The 24490-nt window shown below is 39.2% G+C and overlaps 1 protein-coding gene across 9 annotated transcripts in view; it reads left to right on the top strand.

The window, feature by feature from the left end:
- The window catches only part of foxp1b (forkhead box P1b), a 246457-nt gene that overhangs the window by 27613 nt on the left and 194354 nt on the right, over positions 1–24490 (top strand). The gene's annotated exons all lie outside the window — the stretch shown is intronic.

The following is a 24490-nucleotide window of genomic DNA, read 5'->3' as shown; positions in this document are numbered from 1 at the left end:
AATTAAATCTCCGACCGCGAAGTGAAGTCGTCTTGCATCCCTCCCCTCCTCTCATCTGCAGGAGGGAAGGCAGCGATGATGAGATCATCTCAGCACGCCACCCCTCTCTCCCGCTCGCCACGTCACTTTTTGTTTTTAGCCGCTCCGCATAAACATCTCTCCGCCTGGCAATTAATTACCACAAATGTCAATTAACCCTCTCGTTCCAAAAAACAATATTGTAGGAGAATTAAATTTCAATTATAAAAATTACGTTGGAAGGCGGCGACGTTAAATTGCTTTAATGAATTGCGCTGAAGGTGACAGTTGTTATTTTGCGGCCCGTCGTGGCGGGAGACCCTCAGCCTGCTCGGATATGATGTGAAGTGGAGGATGAACGGAAGAAACTAGAAGGTTAAAATGAGGAAAGGGATGAAATGAGCGTTCAGAGGAACTATTTCCAGCAGTGGCGGTCGGTGCTGTACGTAATGCCTCATTTGTGGGATACAGCAGGCAATGGCGCGAATCATTGTTCTGTGCCAATGAGAGAAAGCACTTAAGGGTCTCTATCTCTCTTTATTTCTCACTCCCTTCTTTTTCTGACTCGCACAATTGCTGATGGTGCATTTGCCCACTGGTTGTGCTTCAAGCCTTTTCCTGCCCATAGAAATGATACAGCGCAAGTGAAATCTAAGATTTCAGTTGTTTCTTTCAGATGGTAATGAGTTTGAATAGAGATCTGATTGAGACTTTGGCTTTAAGTGTTTTTCTCTTAAAGGAAAAGATACAATCTTAAGCGTGTCTTGTAAGTGGTTACAGGAGAGTGTTTCTGTATTTTCCAAGACACCAAAGTCAGACAGATTTACATTTAAATGTATGCATTTAGCAGTTTTTTTATCCAAAGTGACTTTCTTTTTTTTATCCGCTTGCGTGTCATTTGGGGATCGAGCCTATGACCTTTGTGTTGCTAACATAATGCTCTACCAATTAAGCTACAGGAGCACAGATATCATCAAGACCTGGATGTTTTTTTAGCTTTATACTCTTAGGGGCGATTCACATTTCGCGTCTTTTGTGCGGTCAAGTTTATTATTTCAAATTTAGGTGTGCGGTATGCGCGCTCATAATGAAAGCAACACGATAGTTTTTTCCAGGCAAGTCCGCACTGCATCGAGTTAAAACATTTAAACTTTTTAGAATGCCGCAAGCGCACCGCAGGTCATGTGGCTACCGCGTCTAGTTTGCCGCTTGAACATTTTGAGTTTACTCACTTCATTGGCGCGTGAAATTCTAGTCATCGAGACATTCACACGGAAATTTGCCTCTTGGGAGGGGCTTCTGCAACTGTCATGTGACAAGAATCAACAGACGGTTGCGTTTTCCACGCGGATTTAGACGCGGAATGTGAACCGCCCCTTACACACCAAATCCGAATTTAACGATTTGTGTGAGTAGATTACATACAAAGTTCATGCAAAGGCGCGAATTGACGCGAACATACACTATTCGCCTCAAAAGCATCTTTGCGCAAGTTGAAAATATTCAACTCAAGTGAAAAATTAGCACGACACGAAGTTAAATCCCTCGAGTAATCTAGCGCGAGGAACACGATTTTTCGCGTTTGGTGTGTACACAGCATTAAGTCCACAATTGGAATTTTTGGAGATGTGATTTTTTTCTACCCAGTTTCACAAAGTTTCATGATATAGTCACGTATTTTTTTTATTCTTTTTTCGTGATATTATCACGAATTTCCGAATTTTTTCGTGATTGTATAACGAATTCCTGTTTTCATGTAATTATCACGTATTGGTTACTAAACTGCTTTTTCCTGTTTTTAAACCATTGTCACTTCGGTTTAGGGTTAGATTTGGTGCTTGCATTAGCATGTCACTTTATGTATTGGTTTATACTATTTTTTCTGATTTATTTTATTTATATGTCGCCTGGCGTTAGGGTTAGAGTTGGTATGTCATTTTATGTAAATCTAACCCTAAACTGAAGCGACAATGGTAAGAAAATAGGACAAAACAGTTGAGTAACCAATACGTGATAATCACACGAAAACAGGAATTCGTTATACGATCACGAAAAGACGCGGAAATTCGTGATAATATCACGAAAAAAGAATTAAAAAAATACGTGACTATATAACGAAATTTCGTGAGACTGGGCTGGATTTTTTTGATACTTAAAATAAACAGAACACCCTAGCAACAAAATATTGTAGCAATGCCTTGGCAACAATCCAAAACACCCTAGAAACCATATAGCAATGTAGGAAAAAACATTAAAAGTATTCTACACTCTTACTGTGGGATCACCCCAGCCGCGTTTGAGGCGTCAAATTCGCGTCTAGTTTGCGCTTGAACATTTTGAGTTTACTCGCTTCATTCTAGTCATCGAGACATTCACGTGGAAATTCACATCATGGGAGGGGCTTCTGCGACTCGGCTCGCTTCCTGTAATCACGTCACTACTAAAGCAAGCTCCTGATACACATTATGTGTAATTTTCTGTTGATTTTGTGTAAATATAAAATAAACAAGTTGTGTTAAAAGTAACACAAAATGTGTTGTTTTAATAATAACACAGAGATGGGTGGATTTTGGGACGACCCATTTAGAGTCAACACTAATGTGTTGTTTTTAACACATCTGTTTTAAGAGTGTAGCATCATACTGCGCTTAATGGATGGGCAAGCATAGTTCACATTTTTTGATGTGACGTGTAGTGATAAATCTGTAAACAACTATCGTTGACCCTTTATGAACATGCAGACAACATCATAGCACATTCGTCTCTCTCAAAATTCCCTATTATACCAGAGTAATAAAATTCATGTGTGTATGTATGAGCGCGTATGTGGAGAGAAATGAATAACAGCTCACAAAACAGAGAGGTCACCCAACCGTTTTTTTTTCCAGAGTTGAAGGTTAATTTGAAGCAACAATAAAAAACGGATGTTACCATTTCCTCATCATCCTTGGAGGGTAATAAAGTTTAGAGTCTTAGCACACCCCTTCTCCTGAATTGGACTTGCCTATGATGTCATCACATTCCCTCAGCATCGGTGCTTTACATCTCTCATTGCCAAGTTTTTGCTTTTTCATCTGACTGTTAAGTGATATTTGAAAACGAAAATCTCTTTTAAAGTCGTAGTTGTTTTTTCTTCACAGCAAATGATATTTAAAAAAGATCAAATGGAGACTTTTTCATACTGTAAGCCAGCGCATGCTTCACTTGTAAACACCCCTTAAACTTGAAAAGACTTCTGTAGTGTTTCAAAAGATATTAAGCAATGCTGTTTAAATAAAATAAGTAAAGTTTGAGAAGAAAAGTCTACATAAAAAATCAGCAATATCAGACCAAATAAAAGACAGTACTAATCTGGGCCATGTTAACCACATTGTTTTCACAACGCTGTACTCAACTCTTTATAGCATGACAAGAAATTTGTTGTGTCATCTTTTTTCTATTTTTATTTTTTTAAGTGACTCAGGCAATACTTAAAGGGGACATTTCACAGGGCTGTTTTAAGCTGTAAAATAAATCTTTGGTTTCCCCAGAGTACGTATGTGAAGTTCTAGCTCAAAATAGCATATAGATAATTTATTATAGCTTGTTAAAATTGCCACTTTGTAAGTGTGAGCAAAAATGTGCCATTTTTGTGTGTATCCTTTTAAAAGCAAATGAGCTGATCTCTGCACTAAATGGCAGTGCCGTGGTTGGATAGTGCAGATTAAGGGGCGGTATTATCCCCTTCTGACATCACAAGGGGAGCCACATTTTTAATGACCTATTTTTTCACATGCTTGCAGAGAATGGGTTACCAAAGCTAAGTTACTTGTGGGTTGGGTTGATCTTTATCACATTTTCTAGATTGATAGAAGCGCTATCCCAATTATAGCCCTTAAACATGCATGGAGAATGTCAGATTTTCATGATATCTCCCCTTTAACTAAGATCTGTTTTTATGAAATTTATAAGTCATTGAATTTTAGCAGAAAAGTGAAATAATAAGAATAATACCACAATATGTGACCCTGGACCACAAAACCAGTCATAAGGATCAAATTTTTGAAATTGATATTTATACATCATCTGAAAGTTGAATAAAAAAAGCTTACAATATTTGGCTGAGAAACAACTATTTGAAAATGTGAGGGAGCCTTCAAAGTTGTCCAAATTAAAGGGATAGTTCAATTCTGTCATCATTTACCCATCCTCATGTTGTTCTAAACCTGTATGAATTTCATTTTTCTGATGAACACAAATTAAGATATTTTGAGAAATGATGGTAAACACACAGGAGATAGTGAACATTGACTTCCATAGTAGGAAAAAACATATTTTGGAAGTAATGTGATAAAATATTTTGATAAATGATTGTAAGCACACAGTTGATGGTACCCATTAAATTCCATCATATTTTTTATTCCTACTATGGAAGTCTATGGTCACTATCTGCTGTGTGTTTACCATCATTTCTCAAAATATCTTCTTTTGTGTTCATCAGAAAAAATAAATTCATACATGTTTAGAACAAAATAAGGATAAGTAAATGATGATTTTAAAGTGAACTATCCCTTTAAGTCCTAAGCAACTGCATCCACTCACAAAAATAAAGTTTTCACAATTACTGTAGGAAACTTATCAAATATCTTCATATCTTCAGATCTTTACTTAATATCATAATGATTTTAAGCATAAAAGAAAAATCGCTATTTTTGAACCATACAATGCATTGTTGGCTATTGCTACAAATATATCCGTGTGACTTAAGGTTTTGTGGTCCAGGGTCACAGGAAAATCCCTAATTAATACTTAATTTATGCCCAGACATTTTTCTTTTCCCCATTTGATAGAGCATTATATTAGCAATGCAAAGGTTATTGGTTTGATCCCAGAGAACACACGAAAAATACAAAGCTTGAATGCACTAATCCGTAAATGTAAAGTTTTTTTTATAAATGCTAGTTAGGTGAACTGATCCAATGCCGAGAGCCATTGCATTAGCCTGTGGTGTAAGTTACAAAGAGGCAGTTACTACAGGATACTGATCTAATGAGTTTCTCTGTGAATGTGGGTGTGTGTCTGTGGACTTGTGAAGTGGGCCGTATGTTAAGTCACTGCTAAATGAGTGTTGATTTTCACTCACCCGGTCAGAGGGCTGCGGGCCCAAAGTAAACGTGGGCTCGTGTGTCTCCGACCCTGTGAATGACATTCAGTGAGCAGATGCCTGGAAATGAGGAAATATTACTTGCATTTCCACGGCTGTCGGGGTGGTCTTAGACCGTGTGGTGGGGGTCTTAATTGTGCGGCTGACTTTTGCGCCCGACTACAAATAAGCAACTGGCCAAAACTGTGCCTAACTGACTGATTTGCAATGGTACAATTACAACAATTAGCTTTATGGATCTGTCAGACTTATCCCAGGGGACTATTGTATTGCTTATAGGTTGCCTATTTGTAACGCAGGAGGTTAATGAAGCTCCCTGTTTAAGATGCAACAAAAATGGTTTATGTTTGTAAAATGCATTTGAGTAAAAAACAACTGAAAATAGTCGAAGCCGATGGTTTAGGGGGCGCCCCCCGACATGTGGTACTTTCGCATTTTCGGTGACCCGAGTTTGATTCCTGGCGCGTGATTTGCCGATCCCATACCCCTCTCTCTTCCCTGTACTTTCCGGTCCTCTCTTTATTCACTGTTAAAAATAAAGGCAAAACGGCAATATATATATATATATATATATAACTTTAAAAAAAGATAAAATAATATATCCAAAATTTTTTGGGGGGAAAAGATCTCAGAGATGTCCATTTCGCCAGTTTTTTTTTTGCATCTGCATCAACCTAAAACTTTGACTACACCGCTTATTAAAATATAAAAATCTTTCAGTTATTGCAAACTATTGCAATATGCATGTAACTATATGCACATGTGTGATCTATTGATAATTTCGATATATCTTGCAGCCTTTAATAAAGTATAAAAATGAGATGACATAGTAAAAGTATATATCTGTAAAATGATTGTGAATTGTACAGCTGATGTTATTGGGTATCAAGAGAATCCTTGTTAAAACTAGTAAACTCAAGCAAGTTTAAGCTCTTTAAGAGAAACAAGTGCAATGTAGATTTGACTAATTGTTCGTTTTATCATCTGTAAGTGTTTGGTGAAGCAAAGATAAAGTCTCTACAATATAGAAGTAAATCAGTCTGTATGAAGTGCCTCCTTTAGTGAATATAATTCAGTCTTATCACTCTCCCCTTTCCGCCTTCAAGTTACAAAAGCTTTCAGTTACACCTAACTTCCCAACTTCCTGCTTGGCCGGCCGGCCGGCGGTGGGCCGATGTCGTAACGGCGAGAATCAGGAAAAGATCACGAGTCCAGGATGGAGTCCCAGGCAGCTGGCTGAGTGTGTGTTTGTGTGTACGTGTGTAGGAAACGTCAAAGCAACTTGCAAATGAACGCCTGTATCTCCTATCTCTCCACTGCTCTTTCACTTTCCTGTTTGGACTCGAAGGTGATTGGAGGCACAGGCAGTGACAGTTGGCGGAAGTCGAGAGAGAAAAAGTATTTATTTACAGTAAAGCAATGGTTATGTTAGTTAAAGATGCGGTTTCACACCGGAAATGCCCCCCTCCTTTGGTCTAATGGGAGCAGGTTGGATCTCAGGGTGGTGGCCTGTATTGTGGAATCGGTCTGGACTTTGGGCTGGTCGCACCAGCACTCCCTCAACGCCGTTTCCTGTCTGGGCACAGAGAGATGAGAGCAGGTTAGCACAGGTCACTGGGAAAAAGTGCAAAGGGGACAGACGTCAGAGGGTGTGTGTGAACGCAGTGGGTTTTAATTGTCAGAGATATGTAGATAGGTCGTGGGTTTTTTGGGTCTCATCACTGCATTGAACCTAATGCCACCCCCTGTGCACATGACACATTCTCTCCTGTGTGACACTGAATCAGAGATTAACATGTGCCGCCCATTGTCATTTGAGGTGGAGGTATTCGGCAAACCCTAAAAGCTATCAACAGGCCGATATGTATCAAATACACCCTTTATTCATGAGACTTCCTTTTCTTCTAAACCATGTTTATAGTGCAAACAGTTCCCACAAATCGCGTTCATTAAATGTGCCGTAAACTACGATTTAGTCACACCCCCTTTTGTCAAAACCCCATTCTCCAAACATATACAGTGCATGAGAGCACCAGCTCCTACTTAAAATAATAGCAAACCCCACGCCTAAACTCACGCCTAAACTGATGTTGTGTAAGTTTTATGATTTTAGTAAATAGAAATTTAATGCAATTCTGACACTTTCTGCTTTCTAAATATGATCTGCTCTGTAAATGTGCAAAGTGATTGATACTCACAAAACATTCATATTGGATCTACCACATTTACAGTAAGGGTTTTTAAAGGATTAGTCCATTTTTTTTAACAAAAATGTTGATGTTTTTTTTTTTTGTTCAGACGAGAAAAAATTATGTTTTTTGAGGAAAACATTCCAGGATTTTTCTCATTTTAATGGACTTTAATGGACCCCAACACTTAACAGTTTTAATGCAGTTTAAAATTGCAGCTTCAAAGGACTCTAAACGATCCCAAACGAGGCGTAAGGGTCTTATCTAGCGAAACAATTGTCATTTTTGGCAACAAACATAAAAAATATGCACTTTTAAACCTCAACTTCTCGTCTTTCTCCGGCTGTGTGACGATCCAGCGCGAAATTAATAGTAAATAGAAATTTAATGCAATTCTGACACTTTCTGCTTTCTAAATATGATCTGCTCTGTAAATGTGCAAAGTGATTGATACTCACAAAACATTCATATTGGATCTACCACATTTACAGTAAGGGTTTTTAAAGGATTAGTCCATTTTCTTAACAAAAATGTTGATGTTTTTTTTTGTTCAGTCGAGAAAAAATGATGATTTTTGAGGAAAACATTCCAGGATTTTTCTCATTTTAATGGACTTTAATGGACCCCAACACTTAACAGTTTTAATGCAGTTTAAAATTGCAGCTTCAAAGGACTCTAAATGATCCCAAACGAGGCGTAAGGGTCTTATCTAGTGAAACGATTGTAATTTTTGGTAAAGAAAATAAAAAATATGCACTTTTAAACCACAACTTCTTGTCTTCCTCCGGCTGTGTGACGATCCAGCGCAACCTCACGCTATTGCGTAATAACGTCGAAAGATCGTGTGTTACATATATGAAACGCACAATTGCGGACCATTTTTAATAATAAACTGACACAAAGACATTAATTACTATTCGACATACAACAACGTCGGAACGGTCCTCTTTCTCCACACTTGTAAACACTGGGGCGCAGTTTCGCATACGTCATCTGTGACCTCTTGACGTGATGATGTATTACGTGAGGTCACGCTGGTGCGTCACACGACCGAAGGAGGACGAGAAGTTGTGGTTTAAAAGTGCATTTTTTTTTTCTTGTCAAAAATGACAATCGTTTCGCTAGATAAGACCCTTATGCCTTGTTTGGGATCGTTTAGAGTACTTTTAAACTGCATTAAAACTGTTAAGTGTTGGGGTCCATTAAAAATCCATTAAAATGAGAAAAATCCTGGAATGTTTTCCTCAAAAAACATAATTTCTTCTCGAATGAACAAAGAAAGACATCAACATTTTGGTTGACATGTTGGTGGGTAAATTATCTGGATTTTTTTTTAAAGAAAATGGACTAATCCTTTAAGAGTGACATGTTTTGCATGCCATTCCTTAAGCACCTGTAATGAATTTTCCTCCCTTGTCATTTCAAATTAAAGATCAGTGTTATTTCTTGGAAAAAAGAATACTAAGTGTATCCAGTTATAAATGCCAGCACTGCAAGATTTATCCGTACTAAATAAAACAAATCTGAGACCAAGTGACTTGCTCTACTGTAGACATCTCCTGTTCTTTGACATTAAAATCCTCCATCTAATCATATAAGGTTAATGGCCTTAATGAGGCCTAAAAACGCAATGAGACATCCGATCTACTTTTTATTCACGGATCGCTTGTCTAAATAGGAGAAGTGGCGCAGTGACCGCTTAGCCTCGCGTTAATGATAAACGCCGAGAACTTTCTGGGCTGAGAGAGACAACTTACTGTGTGTGTGTGTTGGATAGTGATGAATACGTTGATCATCACTCTTTTTTGATTTAAGGTGTTAAAGGGATCGTTCACCCAAAAATGAAAATTATGTCATCATTTACTCACCCTCATGTTGTTACAAACCTGTATAACTTTCGTTGTTCTAATGAACACAACGAAAGATATTTTGAGAAATGTTTCCCATTCGTGGACCCCATTTAAATTTTTTTTTATAAAATATCTTCCTTTGTGTTCATGAGAACAGGGAAATTTATACAGGTTTGTAACAACATGAGAGTAAGTAAATGATGACAGAATTTTCATTATTGGATGAACTATCCCTTTAATAAATGTCAGGAAATGGGCTTTTATAAACTTTAAAGCTATGAGTGTATTTTGGTGCATTATATAGATTTTAGCAAACATAAAGAAACTATTAGCATTTTTTATTAAAACTGTAAGGTAAAAGATGCCAAGTGTTACAGTGGTTTTAGTGTACCACTAATAATGAGTATATTTAATAACTAAAAAAATCTAAAAAGTTTAGTTTAGTAGCACATTTAGTTTATTAACTGTTGGTTATTATGGGTGCCGAGCAGCACAAATATTTTCAGCATTAATATTAAAGGGATAGTTCTCCCTAAAATAAAAATTTGGTCATTATTTAATCTATTTACTTTCATGGTGTTCCAAACGTGTATAAATTTCTCTGTTCTGTTGAACAAAAATGAAGATATTTTATAAAAGTGTTAAAGAGCACCTATTGTCCGATTCACGTAAAAAAAAAAAATTTATGTGCAAGTGTGTATTAGTACATGTTAATGATATGCAAAAGGTACATACCCCAAAGTAAACGATGACGCAAGTTATCGTCTCCAACGTAAATCTCTTTTCTTGGACTACAACAAGCACACGGATTGTAGGCAACAGTTTACTTCCTGAGATTGGTGATGTATACAAGACCGACATTATCATAATTCCTCCCGCTTTTTACTCACAGCCTGTAAGTTAACTCCTGTTAGCATTGCATTGTGAGTGCATCTTTCAAACATGGTAAGAAGCGTCACATTTCCAGCTGACGTCATAGGTATTCAGGCCAATCAAAACATACAGATTAGCTGGCCAATCAGGGACACAGAGCTTTTCAAATCCAAGCGTTTCAAGAAGAAAGTGAAATCTGGAGCTACAAAAATGTACAGTATGTGAAAAACAATGTGTTTTTAAACTGTAAACCATGCGAACACATTGTTTTATACCAGATACACAAAATAACGTTGTTTTTTTAGCAATGAAATAGGTGCTCTTTAAAACAGTAAGCTAAAAGATGCCGAGTGTTACTGTGGTTTTAGTGTAGCACTAATAATGAGTACATTTATTGATAACTAAAAAAATCTAAAAATTTTAGTTTATTAGCCAATTTAGTTTATTAACTGATGGTTATTATGGGTGCCGAGCAACACAAATATTTCCAGCATTAATATTTTTTAAAGTTATATTTTTTTCGCCATTTTTGCCTTTATTTAGCAGTAAGTGAGGAGAGGACAGGAAAGTAAAGGGAGGAGAGAGGGGTATGGGATCGGCAAATGACCATGAGCCATGAATCGAACTCGGGTCGCCGAAAGTGCGAAAGCACTAGATGTCGGAGCGCTGCCCACTACACCATCGGCTCCGAACCAGCATTAATATTAAATGTATAGTTCACTCAAAAAATTTTATTCGGTTATTAGTTACTCTCACCCAAACTTGTAAAAATTTCTCTGTTCTGCTGAACAAAAATGAAAAGATTTTAAAAAATGAAGGTTAATAACCAAAGAACCTACCATAGAAGTCAATGGTGCCCCAGCTTTGTTACAAACATTCTTCACAATATCTTCATTTGTGTTCAGTAAAACAAAGCAATTTAAACAAATTTGGAACAACTTCAGGGTGAGTAAATGATGACAAAATGTAAACTTTTGGGTGAACTATTCCTTTAAATAAATGTTTTTTCTTTCTGCTTCTATAATAGAAATGCAATTATTATGCTTTTTCATTTTCTATTAAATAGATACCAAAGATGCTGATGGGACTCAAACTCACTTTGCCCACACGATCACCACATTTCATTGTTTCAAAGCAACATTAAACCGCTAAGCCACGTGTCCAGTAGAGCTTCATACAGTTGATGTGTTCCTGCCCTTCCCCTCGAGAGCAAAAACACGACTGTGTCCATTAAAATAGTACACCGGGCCAGAGGGGACAGGAGCGGTAAATCTGTGAAAGCGAATCTAAACCTGACAAACATGGGCAGAGTTGAGAAACACAAACAAACAACAGGCCTGTTTGTCTCCAGGCTGGGTTACAGAAATGCTCGCGCGCACAAATATACACCCACCCACACATACACGCAACACTACAGCTTATCCTTCCTGAACACTAACGTTTCTGTCTTGTGGCTCCTGAGTTTTGATACTGGTAAACACAACTCCTTGTGTTTTTTTATGTTATTATCCAACAAACCATTCAGCGCATTCACGCACCGTACATGGAAAGAGTAACACCAATAGTCAATAAACCCATAAACCGTTTGAAACAAAGAATTAAGGAGGCTAATATCTCTGTCTGATTTTTTCCTCTCTCTCTCTCTCTTTAAAAATGGCATTGTAAAAGACGGATGATGTATCTGGCAGATTGATCAGTGGGTAGAGACCCCATTATCTCTCTCCGTGTTAATTACAGCGCGCTCAGCTTGCGTGTCAAAAGACGGATGACTGACGAAGGTAAAAGACCTTATTTATGCCTCCATCCTCAGCTGGCGGCAGCCTTCCACTCTCGCCGACACTTTTTTCTTTTTTTTGCCATCTCAGCTCTGTATATTTATCGTCCAGTAATATTACACTGTCAAAGACGAGATATTCGCTACCGTCACCTTCACAGGCGTCCATTTGGACTCGATCGCTCTCAAGTTACTGACTCTGCTGCCGAGTGGCTGAGCAAATTTGCTCAGAGTTTTTCGTCGTCCCCAGAGACGCCAGAAAGGTAATTCGGGTTGCGTAAATCAATATGCGGGCAGCCCAGTCATACCACAATGTAGAGACGTGGCACCGATCTTGGAATGCCCTGGCGTTTTGCGGCTTTTAGTGGGGTCACGTTTTGCAAACGGAAAACATCGTAGAAATGTAAGTCATGCGAGGTTGAAGCAAATTGTTTTGAATTGTTTTTAGTAAATATGTGGACTTCGTTTTGCGTTTTGTATGAAGGCCCTTTCACACACAAACGACATTTTACGTGTGAAGACGTGCAAAATCGAGAGGTGAGATGTTGAGGGGAGTTATGAAGAGAGTCTGATAATATTTACGCAAGTCAGGCCTGGTAACAAGACAACATGTTTATTGTTTACGCCGCGTGCAGATGTGCTTTCTTCAGGGCCTCCTTATAAAAGCTCACAGCAGCGAAACCCCCATGAAGGGACTTTTCAAGATCTTTTTTCTCTCTTTCTTCTTATCACAGAGCGTGTGGTGCAAGAGGTAACATCAGAGCAGTCTTTCCTGTGGTTTTGTGAAGTGGTGTCTGACAGACCTGCAATCCTCAGGCCCGTGTTTGCACCTCTCACCAGAAAGAACACACTGTTATGAACCTTACACATACGCACACATTCTCTCGCTCTCCCTTTTATGCGTTGCATCACTTCCTGCCGCTTGACCAGACTCAGAGGTTTCTGAAAGCCTGCTTGAATTCTGAGTAAAAAGTCTGCCTGTTCGGCCCGGGATTGTACAACGTCAACATTGTGCGAGGTGAATGTCATTGTTTTGCTATTTGAGTGACGATAGCGTTATCATCTATTAGCGCACCGCTTCAGAATGCTAGACATGTTTGGTATTTTGTGTGTCTTACGTGGGAATATGCTTTGTTTTATGTTGGTTATATTTGTATATTTTTGTCTCAGAGTTGTGTTGTCATGGTTATGACTTGATAGGGATGTTTGTCTGATGTTTAGGGGAGATGCCAGAGCATCACCTGGTGGACTAGTGCAGAACAAAGGCAGCCAATCACATACACAAAAATTAAGGTCTTTGCAGTGATGGCGTAAAAGGTTATTTGGAGAACGAGATATGTTTTTTCTAAGTACACAGTTTATTAAATAACCTTTTTTTTACCTCTTTCTTTGTAGTCTAAATAACTTTTTTCACTACTGTGTAAAAGAAACTTTTGTGCAACAGAAAGGTTTTTTGGATGTTAAAGGTTTTTTATGAAATCACACATCCAAAAATGTTTCTTCGTCATTTGGCACCTTTATTTTTACATTTGTAGAATTCATTAAGTTCATTAAGTCTCAAATTTGTCTCATCTAAATTTTTTCCTTGATGATTTACAAAATAAATGCTGTTCGTAATTTCCAAGGCAACAGATTTGCCAAACTCTCCTCTCCATTCTTCTATTGGAAAGCAGTCCCGCCCCATTCTCATGCTATTGTGTTTAAAATCAGTTTACAAATGTTACTGTACAACATGTAGGTGCATTTGCATATTAAAGTAGAAAAATACTTAAAATTCACACACTGCTACATTAAGTTTTGATTTGTTTATTTAATTTACATTTGTAAAGGGGTAGTTCATCCAAAATGGAAAACTTTATTTACTTATCCTCATGTCTTTTGACCACCAGTTTTTTGTTTTTCAGAACCAAGATGCTAGAGATGCATCGATATTAATTACTTCCACCGATATCGATATTTGCCGACTGATATCTGCCAATGCCGATCGTTTGGTGGTTATATTAATTTGCATTAACTAAATTCGGAAGATTACATTTTCTGATGTTATTCATTTTAGAGCTGCAGCTATCGATTCTTTTTGTAATCGATTAATCTAGCACTGAATCGATCGATTAATCGAGTAATCGGATAAATTTTTTTTGTGTGTTTTTAAACAACCAAAACAAATAATGCATAACGAGGTATTTGGCTCCGAGAAATTACAGTTACAGTACTGTATATCAAGCCAGACTCAAGCGTAAACCCCCACCAGAGAACCACAGCAAGTTCTTCAGACTTATAAAGTACTGCCACAGGGCCTTACATCAAAAATAACACTTTGATATTTTGAATATTTGAAGAGTTCAGATGCAAAACCCTTTAAGTGTTTATGTTTGACATGTTTTGACATCAGGCACTTATGTTTAGGTTCAGTAATTTCACTTTAATGGCAATGAAAAGGTTATTAGTCTCTAAGGTTGTTTTCACATATGTTGGTGCGCACCGTGGTGCGGCCTCGGAGCGCACCAAAATACATTGTATCATTTTTCAGTTAGTGCGGTCCGTGTTCACATATACATATTTTTTACTTTACTCGAAATGCTGCACCGTACACCATGTGACAACGGTCAGCGCTGTCATTGGTCTCTGACAGCTCTTACCGTCTCATGACCGCCCCCACGTTTCCACGACAACCAGCCTGACAGGGAGAGCGCAGCTATCAAGATGTGGAGATAAACGATGCACGTCTTTGTGAAGTTTCTTTGCTTTAACGCGAAATTGCGTAGCTGTTCTATTAAAGCCTTTCTCACGGAGCCGTTTGCTAAAAGCCTATAATGTCACTATTTGTGTGTGGAGGACAGCTATGCATTTATAAAATCATCAGCTCAAACGTAAAGGAGACAGCGAATCTCTATGCAACGGACCAGGATTGGCTTGTTTGTTGTTAACCCACAATATAACACCCGGCTCACGTCACAACGGAAGCCCAGTGGCTCAAACATGTGGAGAACTTCCTGTATTTGGTTCAGCCCGAGGTCCAGCAGTGTTCACACCACAGGTGGGTCGCCCCAGAGTTCGGCAACAGCCGCTCCGAGACCACCTGTTTAGAGCGGTCTCGGAGCGGCCGTTTAGTGCGCACCCGAGTGCGGCTGTTGTGTTCACACTGACCCAAATGCACCGTACTCGGAGCGACACCTCATTTGGGCCGACCTAAACAGTGTATATGTGAAAACACCCTAATTGAAATTGGCTTATTTTCACAAATGTCCCTTTAGTCACTTCATTGGTATTTAACAAATTTAACTGTCTAGTTAAAGCCAGGGTATCTGATTTTGAAAAATGTTAATGGTAGCTTACTAGCACTGAAATCACAATCCCACTCTCCATTCAAATCGCCATCCAATGCCACGCCTCCTCCAAAATACATGAATACGCACAGACCAGACGTCCATGTCTCATTCACCAGTAAGAAAACTTTGCAGTACAAAGTAAATAATATTACCAAACTAACGAACATAAACAACAGTTTTAAATCGGAATTAGTTAAAGCATGTTTTCGGTGTAGACGTAACTGTTAAAAAGTATATCGTTACGCTAATTCGTAAAGGAACACAAATTTCATAAGCAACACAATGTTTCATCAAAGTAGAATATCTGAATCCATCTAAATACAATCATATGGCATACCTACCTTACCAAAAGAAAAACTGCAATGACCCTTCCAGACTCTTTGCCTTGCTGTTTGCATCTTGTGGAAAAGCAGTAAAGTTACCGATGTTAATTCGTGTTTTTGCTCTTTGCTGATCCAGATGGTTTTTGTCGTTGTTGTTTCAAAAAAAATTTTGTATGTGGCTCCTGTCCAGGTTGTCAATTCAGCAGGAAAGTTTGCCATTCTCCCTCTGTTTACAGAAGGGAGGTGAGCGCACGTGAACGCGCTGATGACGTATGAAGTCTGATGACGTATGAAGTCTGCGTTAACGGGTTGCGCAGTGGCATATGCAACAGATGAAAGTCAAAAATGGCATGCGTCCAATTATTGTGTTTGGTTCGAGTTCAATGATTTGTTGAACATTTTTTTGGTCCTACGCCTTTCACAGATGACATAAAGGGCCCTATCTTGCACCCAGCGCAATTGACTTTGTCAGTGATGCATGCAATATTCGTATTTTACACCGGCGCACAGCGGGTTCTTCCCTCCACAGACGCACGTCGGCAAACTAGGGAATGAACTTGCGCTCCCTGGGCGGTTCAGCGCAAAAAAATAGGCGTGTTCCGGCGCAAACCATCCCTGATGCTATTTTGCAGTTTCAAAGTTCAATTGCGCCACTGACCAAAAAAACTAGTCTAAAGTCAGTGGCGCGTTGCGCGTGGTTCATTATGCTATTTTAAGAGCGCATGCTTGACCATAATGTATAGCGTGCACAACGCGCACACACTTTGCTTATCTAATCTACACAGATGAAACAGTTATTTTTGCAAATCATAAATTGTTACAATAAAAAAATATTAACACATGAGATAAGGGAAATCATAGTGGCGAGCATTGTGGTGATAGTTTTTATTTATTGTGTGGCTGCGTTAAAAAATTCTCATGCAAATAACGATTAAAATATTTTCATAAGTTTGTTGTGTGGCTGTATTATGTTTATTTTATGTAAATAATAATTAAAATGTTTTCATAAGAAACCTTAATGTATATGAACTTGATTTGTAAGTGTACTTTGGGGTTGGACTGCCTTTCAGCGGTGAGGGTGGACACAGCGATGTCCTCTGCTGGCGTCAGGTCATGTGTAGAGGCAGATCCACCTCCCGTTACACGGCATACCCGTGGATTCCCCCGTCTCCTGACATCATTGTAGCGCTTGGCGCAACGATGGGGATGCCAGCTGATGAGACAATTGTGGCTATTTCCTCTCACGCCTGTTTAACCGACGCTGATTTGGGCGGGTTTCTCCTATCCCCATACAAAACAACTTCTCTGTCTTTGACTGCTCTTACAAGAACGTGGGTCTCCTCGGCTGTGAACCGCTCCTGGCGTGCGCCTGGTAAATCCGTCATAATAATAGCAACCCGCCATGGAACTTGCGCTCTTGCGTTTAAAGGGAATGTTGGATAGCGTTCTGATTGGTTTATTTGACGTTACGCCCAAACCACACCTATGAATAATGAACCTACTTCAGACCAACCCCTTATTGATTTGCGCCTGGCGCAAGAGTTATTTCTCCCGCCGGGAAAATAGCAACAGCGCCCAAGATCCGCCCACAAAGTCACTTGCGCTTTGCGCTTCGCTCTTGCGTTTTAGATCGTTAAAATAGGGCCCATACAGTATTTATAAAAAATAGATTTACACAACTTAACATAGTAATTGCTACCAGGATGTGAGGAGACTTTAAACCAGCATAACTAAAAAGGTTTCTGGATCAAATGAGATACCCTGCCTTTAAGTAAAGGCAATAATCTCCACTACTAAAAAAGTCTCCAGTCCCTCTTCACTGTCTTTTCTGAATAAAGGTAAAAGGCTCAAATATTCGGTCATTATGCTAATTTATAGCATTAGGGTTAGAGCATGAGAAAGAATAAGATAGAAAAGAAGGCCAGGTGGGGACAATACATAAGCAGGGGTCATAATCCTAACAACTCTTTGCCAGTTTCCCCACCACTCCAGGCAAACCTGTCCGCCGTTCTTCCAGTGCCAACCACGGCATTGGTCTGTATTCAAATGCAGCATCCTGTATATTAAAAACACTCACACTCCCCTCTTATCAGATTATCAAGCCTTATGATTGGTCTTCCATTGCCCCCTTTATTTAATAGAAGATTCCATTCTGCTTCACAATGCCATAGAGCGTTACATCACTGCGGCTGAGACCTGTTATCTGTGTTGAGGCCTGCTCTTGTAATGGGCTTTATTGATCTAAACAACATCAGCCTCGCCGTGATGTTATTAAGGTGGAGATAACTTCACTGTAACTTCCACTCAAACAATGTATTAGTGTTTTATTGGGTTTAAATAACTTTGGCTTTTAGACGCTAATGCAGCCGGTTAGTCACCCCCTGCTCTTTATGGCTGCACGATCTTAATAAAGCTTTTCTTCTTTACATCCTGCTGTGTGTGTGCATGTGTGTGAAGGACAGGAGATGCTTGGTGCTTGCTGGGAAGTTTCTGCGCCTTCGATAAACAACAAGAGCTGTAAATCATCCCAGTAATTATTTGTTCACGGTATATGTATTAAGTGTCACTATGTTATTAAACCACAGGGTCGTGCCCACTTTGTTTTTTGGGGGGATTTCTAGTAGGGTGGCCATTCGTGCCAGTTCCGCCGGACACGTCCCGAACATGTTTTTGGGTTCGTTCTTCGGATGTCGCGTTGGTCGACCGCATACGTCATCAAGGTTTAATATTTCGGGTTTAATGTCAAAAAAGCAACCGTTACATTTCAAGGTAAGAATGAAACTACAATGATTGTATGTCTTAAAAGAAATGAATCTTAATTTTCTAATGTATTTTAACTGAAATGTAAGAACCTCGATGACGTATGCGGTCGAGCAACGTGACTTCCGCAGAAGAACCCAAAAACATGTTCGGGACGTGTCCGGCAGAACTGGCACGAATGGCCACCCTAATTTCTAGATGAATACATAATTCATAATCAGGATTTTAAATTCATAAACCTGCTAACAGAAAGCATATGCAGGACAAACAAAAAAAGATTTGCACATTAAAAAGTACGTTGAACTTATAAACATACACTGTGTTTGAAAAGGCCTACATACTATATAGTAGGCGAAAAGCAGTAGGTAAAGTGAGTAGTATGTCCGAATTCACAGTATACAAAAAATAGTTGGTGGAAAGTACTCGGATGACCTACTACTTCCGGCAAGATCCTGAAGTGTTCATTCAATGGACACTTTACTGTCCCGTGAGCCCCCTGGAAAGGAGTTATCCAGTGAAGAAGAAGAAGGAGAGGCGTTGTTTTATTCAAAAATGTCCAAAAGCAGAAACACGGCTCTATTCAAATGTGAAACAGCTGTCCTTTGTGGTTAAATTGCGCTTGTTTACCATCATTCCAGTTGGCGCCTAACTTTTTGTTATGACAACGTATTTATGAACCATACTATAAAAAAATGGATGTAGTGTCTGTGACGTCACTCATAGGTTTGTGAAGAGCTTTTTTGAAGCCAATAGTTGGCGGGGTCTGTTGTTGCCATCTTGGCATTGCGTCACCGCGCATCACTTGTGGAAAACCGAAAGTATGTAAAGAGGTGGGACGTTGGTAAAGCAGAGGGGCCTGGTTGCTGAAATCACGCCCATCTAGCTCGACGTTAGTGACAGCAGTGACAGTTCACCCATCATTCAAGTAGCCACGCCCTTAATAATGCAGAACTTTAACTCATTCACCGCCATTGACGAGTTATCTCGTCATTTATGAGTTCATATTTAACTAATAAATATGCCTTTCTTGACGAATTTCAAAGTGAAAGTGTAATACCGCTTTTAAAAACCGAAATTTATCAAAAACGGAAGTTAAAAAGATTTAATGATTTATTTTAACTGCCTTTATGTTTGATAGTCATTCTGAGTCTGATCTCTAACATAAATTTCTTTACAAAAACGCAATTTTTTAAGTTTTTTGCTCAAAACGTTGTATTTTTGAAGAGAAATATCCATATAATTAAGTAGAAAAAGTAAATATATAATGAAACGTTTTTCCCCATTTTGTTTGTTTGTTTATTGTTTGTTTGAAAGCAGAGGGTGTGTTCTTTAATTTGATATAATTTGTATGTTTATATATTTATAGAAAATAATTTTTCCTGCAAGGAATTTTGTGAAAATCTTGTTAAAATCACAAAAATGCAGGTGGGCAACTTTTCTCAGAAAGGCTGGCTGTGAATGAGTTAATGGTGCATTCACACCAGCCGCGGTAGAGGCGGCAAAAACGTGCTATTCGTGCGTAATTGTATGCTTGAACATTTGAGTTTCACGTGTGAAAGCCAGGCGTAAAATTATAGTCATTCGAGACATTCACGCGGATATTTGCGTCATGGGAGGGGCTTCGCAACTAAGCTGAGACTCAGCTCGCTTCCTGTAATCAAGTCACTACTACAGAAAGGTCATGATTGGTTAAGGAAAATAAATTTCTGTCATCATTTACTTACTGTATAAATCTCCTTGTTCTTCTAATGAACACAAAGGAAGATATTTTGAGAAATGTTTGTAACGAAACCGTGTGTGGACCCCATTTACTTCCATAGTATTGTTTTTTCTACTATGGAAGGGAATGGAGTCCACAAACAGTTTGCGAGTGAGTAAATGATGACAGAATTTTCATTTTTGGGTAAACTATTCCTTTAATCGAATGAGTTACAAAAAAATTCACTGTAAAAGTCTGTAAACATATTATTTTCTGCTGTGAAGTTCGAAATCTTTATGTAAAAACTAGGGCTGTCAAACAATTAATCGTATACAAAATAAAAGTTTGTGTTTGCATAATATGTGTGCGAACTTGTGTAATTATTATGTGTATATAAATAAACAAGTATATTATGTATAAATATAAGAAAAATGTTATGTATATATTTTTAAATTAGTATATAATATAACATCTATCAAATGTTTCCTAAAAAGATATTTAACTAGGATTTGGAATCGGAATGCCTATGAATCAAGAATCAATTGAATCGAATGGTGGGATGTGAAAAACTCCCACTTCCGACTTTACATCTGATTTGCAATGCTGCCATTTCCATTGTCTCCAAACGAAAGACGTACGATTTCTTTGTGGTTTGTAGTAATTGATTAGCCGCGTTTCCCAGTAACTCTTTTAATGGACGTTCTGATGTTTTTTTGTCTTCCAAGGGCACACCGAATCCAATATTTATGAAATAACGATCCCATTCATCTGCAGGCATATTTTCTGTGGGAAATTTAATTTGCAGCTATTTAAAGCCACGCTTTTGGTAATGAATTATTTTGTCACCCTGCCTCTGATGAGATTCATCTTTAATAACTGTAACAATTATTTTATTAAAAAAAGAGAAGCCATGCATTATGGCTATCTCAGCAAGGTCTACAGCTAGAAGAGATTCTCATTAGGATGGTATTATTACCCCTGCTGGGCTTTCATTCACACCCCGACTTAAATTACATTATGTGTCAACAATGTGTGCATTAAATTTAAGCAGTCATATTTACTAGTTTTCTCGCTCCCTATTACTTGACACATTTAGATGAATTAAAAAGATAAAACGCGGCTCGAGATCTGATACGGCGCTTATTGAGCATTTACTTCTTCAGTGCTGACTTTTAATAAAGAAATAATATTAAATTTATATGCCAGTTGTTTTATATTAAAATGGTTTTAAGGATGTAGTGTCACACAAAAAGCAGTTGTTCTGCGGATGCATGTATTTATTAAAATTTTATGACCTATAACGCACTTTAACTTTTCGCTTTTGTGCTATCCTTGGAAAATCGAACTTGAGACCTTGGCATTGCTACCAGTTGAGCTACAAGAAAGCCTTCATACCTTCAGATGTTACGCTAAAAGGGGCTTTTTAATGGAAATCGAGCTAATAAAGAAAGAAAATCACAGCTGCGCCCAAGCCAGACGTTTTGCATGTTCAAGCACAACTTGCATCGCTGTATGACAAATGTAGCAATTTCTGTACTCCGGTCTCACAAGGAAGTTGGAACGTTTTAATCGGAAACAAATACACACAGTGCCTATTTTAATGCTTCCACAGTTTTTTAGCTGATGTCTTTAAAAGGTTGCGCCGCACATAGAAACCGACCATCGTAGCCTCTGTTCCTCATTTTGCAGCACCGTACACAAACAGAATTGTTTGTGGCTCAGTGAACTGAACCCGGCCCAAGACAGAAGCGAAATTGCTGAATGTGAGGTAATCGGTTATTTCAGTTTTACCACTTCCTTAAACTTCTGCTATTACTCAGTGATGTTTCCAAAGAAAACCTCTGACTCTCCTGTAGGTATAATGCTACGGTGGCTTTATGTAAATCAAATATTTAGCTCGATTTTAAGAGCAAAGTGGAGACTGTGATTATACGGTTTGTACCTGTAACCGGTGTGGCCTCAGTCTTGGTGACGTAGAGTCAGGGCGGTTTGGGTTTAGACAGTCTGTTCTGTTTCTAATGTGGCATTTTTGCTATCATTTGTGGTACTTGCTAGGGTAAACATCACTATTGCTATTGTTTATACTTGGGGTTGAAGACAATAAAATTTTGTAAAAATACCGTTGGAGAGACTTCTAAACCAAAAATACGTAACGCAGGATGGGTTACACTTTACCGCATCGCCATCTGATGTGATTTTATCATCATCTTTATCATAACAACACACTCTTTTGCTGTAATCTATGTAGCTGCCTCTTCCACGCTATTACTTTGGTGCTTAACCCTTATTTGCCTTCTTCAAGGACATACCGCCCGCCTATACGTGAAGGCAGATCTCCGTGCGAAAGTCCCCGAGCTCTCCTCAAACAGCAGATCCCTTTTCCACGGCAGCTGTTCTTTCGGATAAACCCTCACAGATTCCCTTAATATGATTCTGCGGGGTCGGACTCTAGAGAGTAGACGCAAAACCGGCGTGCCAGGAGAAAGAGAGCGTTGAATTTTTCATCAGCCGGCCCTCGTAGCACTTTTTTAGCACTTTTTTAGTTCATTCATGAGCAGATGTTCAGCGCAGGTCCGAGCTGCAGTTAGCGTGAACTCTCCTGCCCTCTCAGCCGTTGGCTGCAAGGACGTTGGCAGCAACCCCGGCATCTGAGAATTCATTCCCGGCGAAAAGCGCCTCGCCCAGACCCCTTTATTTAGCCGTCCGGCCTGGGCTAGCGATGGAGGGGGGGTTCTTTGACAGACCATCAGTCTTAAATCTGACACTGATGAAAGACTCGCCCGGGTCAACTCAGGGGACAGGCCCCAAAAATTCCTGAAGACAATTTTGCTCAAGTTTATCATTAATTTCATACGACGTCCTCTGTATGAAAATAAGCCACCTGGCAAGTTAACGAATCAAAAGCGAGCACGTCGCTACATTCTTCGTGCGGAGGTACCCTTGAAGTATATGGGATAAACGCAGGTGGTACAGGGGGGAACGGTCTGGTCAGATTCTGGTCGCTACGTTAAAGCCCAGCTGCTGCTGTGGTTAGCCAGGTGGTTCGGTTAGAACGATGACCTCAGTACACCCGAGAGACCAGAATAACAACAGATACAGATGAAGCATTATCGCGTTTCATTTACATAACACCGTTATTCCGCTTCGAACGACAAACCGGCATATGTTCTCCACGTAAAGTGTGAAATGTTTTTCTCTCCTTCAATTGCAGTGGATGTGAAGTTTTAATTGAAGGATGATGAGGTTTTTACTTTCTTTTTCTCCAAGCACTTGTTTCTTCAGCACGTCTCCCACTTCACACTATCTAATTGGCCATTTTCAGGTTGGGTTTATGAGAGCAAAACTAATTAGCGTTTCTAAATTCAGAGAGAGAGAGAGAGGGTGGAAGAAGGAAAACGGGTGAATAGATTGTTCTGGTTTCCTCTCGGTGTCAGACTCATAACAATGAAATAAAGACTCTAATCGCTTTTAAAACAACAGCGAATGTCACTTTCTCTATTGGCATTTTGTTTGGCACGATCGCAGCCCGGGGAAATTTTTCCTTTGTAATTCATGGAAAGGCTTTGCGAGGAAAACAATGCGAGTGTTTTTAGGTGGGGTCGTTTATTTGTTTGATTCGGGACGTCCTGGGGAATACTTGGAGGAGGGTTGGAGAGTTTACAGTAGCTTTGACTTTTCGTACCTTTATTCAGACAGCTGCAGCTTGCCCTCAGGAAGCCCACCGTAGCCGTGCGCATGCTCATACAGACCGGACCCCCTAACAGGGATCCCTGTTTGAGTTGGCAGGAGCTTTCCTCCTATCAGGCAACTTTTGCTGCATCTGCAAGAACGACTGGAGCAGCGCTGGTGAAGCGCTGGCAATCAGGATGTGCCTTTTCCACCTTGTTCAGGAAACACATTTCTGTCTCTCCATCCCCTCAGAGGCATGGGATAGCGATGGGAGGGGGTTAGTGAAGATGAGTGACAGGTTGGAGTCACCAGGGGATTGGGCTAATCTGAGTTTAGTAGCAGTCCCTCGATGCCTCACCCTCCCCTCCACTGGGCCTTCATTTATATTGAATAAAAAAGTTTATAGGTCAGTTTAACAACGTGCCGTAAAACTTGCACTATTTTTATTTTTCCACCTCGCCACCGGGGGGATTCGCGCTGAGGGCCAGTAATTAAGAAGCTGCGAATTCAGGGTTAGGAAGGAAAAGTGTTTAAATGCAATTAGAGCATCTGCTGAAATCAATTTGAACTCAATTACAGTTTTCTTGAATGTGCTATTATTTGTTTAATCAAGGGAATTTTGCCCTTTTAAGATGCTATAACTGTATTGCAAGATTATTTAAACAAGGAGCGAAAATAAACTCGGGTAATGAACAATTCTTTCAAAGTGACCTCTCTCTCCACATCCCCTCGTCCTCCCGTTACCTTGTTCTCAGAGAAGCGAACTTCATTTGATGTGTCTGGAGATAAAGCTATCGCAATATCGGCTGGATAATTAGCACAAATCCACATACATTTTTTTTTTGGTGGCTGGATGTGGAGCA

Source organism: Misgurnus anguillicaudatus, chromosome 8 (assembly GCF_027580225.2).
Source record: "Misgurnus anguillicaudatus chromosome 8, ASM2758022v2, whole genome shotgun sequence".
Classification (NCBI taxonomy): Eukaryota; Metazoa; Chordata; class Actinopteri; order Cypriniformes; family Cobitidae; genus Misgurnus; species Misgurnus anguillicaudatus.
Note: the sequence above shows the minus strand (reverse complement) of the source record. Positions and strands in the feature narration are given on the sequence as shown.